Below are 4,248 nucleotides of genomic sequence, written 5' to 3'. Positions count from 1 at the left end.
GATCATGACTGTGCCCTGGTTCTTTCCTCTTGAAGAAAGAATTTAACAAGCACAAGGCCCTGGGTTCGATCCTCAGCTTAAAAAAAAAAAAAGTATTTAACTTAATTTTATTTTTTTTTACAGGAGCCCACAGTTGAGAGACTTTGAACTTTTGAAAGGGATTTTTGATTTTTAAAGAGACTGGCTATTTTAAAGAAATTGAACTTTTAATGTGTTTGAATTTGTAAGCACTGTGGAACTTTTAAAGTTTATATTTTATATTGTGATATTAATGTTAGCGTTCCATCTTGGGGATAAATGAAAAAGGAAAGGTTCTAATTGAAAAGTGATGTTTGTGTGTCAAGTTGGCAAGGGACCAGTTGTATTAGATAGTTTTTTTTCTTTGGAGCTGAGGATCGAACCCAGGGCCTTAGCACTTGCTAGGCAAGTGCTCTACCACTGAGCTAAATCCCCAACCCATAGTAGATAGTTTTATGTCAACTTGACACAAGCTAGAGTCATCAGAGGGGAGGGAGCCTTAATTAAGAAAATTCCTTTATATGATCCAGCTGTAGGGCATTTTCTTGATTTATGATTGATGGGGGAGGCCCAGCTCACTGCAGGTGGGGTCATCCCTGGGCTGATGGTCCCTATGTTTTATAAGAAAACAGGCTGATCAGGCCATGGGGAACAAACCAGTAAGCAGCACCCCTCCATGGCCTCTGCATCAGCTCCTGACTCCAGGTTCCTGCTCTTCATGACTCCTGCCCTCACTGTTTTTGATGATAGATGATTATATGGGACTGTGAGTGAATAAACCCATTCCTCCCCAAGTTGCTTTTAGTCAGGATGTTTCTTCTCACAACCCTAACTAAGACAGCTGCATTCCTCTATTGGTTTCTGCTTCAAGATCCTGCCCTGAGTTCCTACCTTGGCTGCCCTCAATGGTGGATTATAACCTGTGAGCCAAATGAAACCTTTCCTCCTCCAGGTTGCTTTTAATCAGAGTTTTTATCATAGCACCAGAGAATCAGATTAGGACAAGGAAGACAGAGTCTCAGATATCCCAGGCTAGCTTGTAATTTACTATGTGGCCAAGAACAACCTTGAACTTTAGGTTTTCCTGCTCCTACTTTCTAAGTATTGGGATTACAGGCATGTTCCACCACAACCTGTATATATATGCTTGAGATAGAACTCAGGGTTTTCTGAATTTTAGGCAAACATTCTATCAACTAATCTACATCCCTAGTCCACCATTCTGTTTCTTGATCTTTATGGTGACGGCTAGAGTCTTTGCTTTTTGATACTTAAGTTGGACTGAGGATATAGCTTAGAAAAAGAGCATTTGCCAAGCATGGACAAGGCCAATGGGGTTTTGCTCTCCAGCACTAGAAAATGTACAAAATAGTGTTGAGCTAGTTGATACAATTTTCTTTTAAAAATTTTATATTTGTGTGTGTGGACCTATTTGTATGTGTTCTATGTACATGTAATGCTGATGAATGTGAGAAGGAGGCATCAGATCCTCTGGAACTGGAATTACAGGTGGTTTTGAGCTGCTTGATGTGGGTTCTGGGAACTGAACCTAGGTCCTCTTCAAGAGGAGCAATTGCTGTTAACCACTGAGCTATTCCTTCAGATCCAGATTGTCTACTTTTCAAAAAAGTACTCAAACAAAATCAGCCTGCTTGCTCCATACATCATTCCTCACTCTCCTATGTAAAGGCTACTATTTTTATTTTTTAATTTTCAATTTTTTATGTGTATAGTTTTTTGGTTTTTTTTTTTTTTTTTTTGAGACAGGGTTTCTCTGTGTAACAGTCCTGGCTGTCCTGGAACTCATTCTGTAGCCCAGGCTGGCCTCGAACTCACAGAGATCTGCCTGCCTCTGCCTCTTAGTGCTGTAATTAAAGGTGTGCGCCACAATGACTGGTGTGTATAGGTATTTTGCCTGCATGTATGACTGTGTACTACATTTGTATTGCTATTTGTCACTGTGTTTCATACAAAGAGGCTTGTTTATAGTTGATTTTCTGTTTTGAGACAGGATTTCATGTAGCCCAAGCTGGCCTCAAACTCAGCTATATAGTGAAGGGTGACCATGACATTTAATTTTCCTGCCTCTACTTTCCCAGTGCTGAAATTACAGGTGTCTACCAGCATGCCTAGCAAGATACAATGATCTACCTTGTTTCTTTCCTCCATCCTTTTTTTTTTATTTTTCTATGAATTGAACTTTGAGCTTTATGCATACTAGATAAGCACTCTACCACCGAACTAGATAAACAGCTTTTGTTTTGACAGGGTTTTGATATGTAGCCTAGGCTTGGCTTGGAATCCATGTCTTTCTGCCTCCGCATTCCTAGTGATCTAGTAACCTTGTATTTGGTTATGGTATTGGAGCACATGCCTGAGACAACATTAACAGCCTTTCCTCTGGTCTGAAGTGGATGTGAAACTGCACAGTCCCAACATTCAGTTGACTGCCAATCAACATAGAGCAGGAAGCTGAAGACCTGAGCCAGCAGCAGGCTGATACCAGCACCCCCTAGATAACGAGAGGTTGATGCCAATCTTGGATACTCCTTCATCTTTTAGAAGTAGTGGTCTGTTCTTCTAAGCTTCTAGTGGAATCTCACTGATGTCTTCCACAAATGCACCAACAGTATCTGGTTCAAGTTTCCAAACATTGTTTCCCACCAAAACCTCTTCAACACATGGAATGTTACCTGTACTAGGCATGCCTTTCTCTGAGACTCAGGCTATGTCCTCTTATATGAGTCAGATGATGGATCCCAGTGGCCTTGAGTGCAGGTATTTCAGACTTTAAAATCTCAAGACTCACCTGTCAGCCCATCAGACTGCCAGAAAGTCACCTTCTTACCTAAGCAGCCCTTAACAGCTCCATGGAATATAGAAAACTCCAGGCTCCAAGGAGAAACACCCACAGTTAAAAAGGAACACATGTGCCAGTATGACAACTGTAGAGAAGCTGATACCAAGCCCTCCAACCTCTGACACCCCAACTTCATTCTACTGGTGAGAAGTACTACAAACATTTTTAGCAAGATTGTGGAGTCTTTTCTCCATTTGACATTTGAATAACATATGTGGTCACATATTGGATGTCAACCACAAAGATGTCATGAGTGTAGCCTATATTCCATGGGATTGTATTCTTATTTCCTGCAACACCAGAAGACACAGCAGCAGATACCAGGATCCCTACAATCTCAAGCCAACAGTGGACAGACAGATGGTCCTCCTGCTCCTGGTCAAGATCATTGAGTCTTTTTTTCACTAACTCAAGATCCTGCTGCCTCAGGACCATCTCTTTGGTAGGAAAAGGGGTTAGAGTTAAATGGATACAGGAAAATTAAGAAGGCATGATAAAGCTCAAATGAAGCTCTCAACTCCATCAGGGATTCCTCATAAGTGCTGTCTCCAGTGTCCTGCCTCTCAGGGACCAACCACTTCTGATATTTAGCCTTCTGAGAAGATGGAGAACTGTGGTGGTATTTTGTGTGTACTCTAACAAATAAAGCTTGCCTGAAGATCTGAAGGCAAAGCCAGCCACTAGTTAGCCATAGAGACCAGGCAATGCTGGCACACCTTCAATCCCAGCACTCTGGAGGCAGAGACAGATAGATCTCTGAATTCAAGGCCACCCTGGGCTACACAGGATTGATCCAGTCTAAAAGAGAAACAGTCAGGCAGTGGTGGCACACACCTTTGATCTCAGCCCTGCGGATCTCACGCATTTAATCCCAGCACTAGGGAGGTGGAGACAGGAAGTGATATGACTGGGCAGAGAGGAATATAAGGCAGGAGGTGACAGGAGCTCACTGTTCTTTTCAGCGGAGGATTTCATAGAGGTAAGAACGAGTGGCTGGTTGCTCTGTTTCTCTGATCTGTCAGCTTTTACCCTGATATCTGACTCCAGGTTTTTTATTAATAAGACCAATTAGGATTTGTGCTACAGAGAACAGAGATAGAGGGCTTACTTTTTTTTTTTTTTGTTTTTTCAAGACAGTTTCTCTGTGTAGCTTTGCGCCTTTCCTGGATCTCGATCTGTAGACCAGGCTGGCCTCGAATTCACAGAGATCCGCCTGCCTCTGCCTCCCGAGTGCTGGGATTAAAGGTGTGCACCACCACCGCCAGGCTGAGGGCTTTCTTAAAAACCTCTTACCTTCTGTCATTCCCCAGATTCAAATCCTGCTCCATAAAAATCCATATTCTTAACCTGGACTTCCACATTTCTCAGAG

This window comes from Onychomys torridus, chromosome X, assembly GCF_903995425.1.
Source record: "Onychomys torridus chromosome X, mOncTor1.1, whole genome shotgun sequence".
In the NCBI taxonomy this organism is placed as follows: domain Eukaryota; kingdom Metazoa; phylum Chordata; class Mammalia; order Rodentia; family Cricetidae; genus Onychomys; species Onychomys torridus.
Note: the sequence above shows the minus strand (reverse complement) of the source record.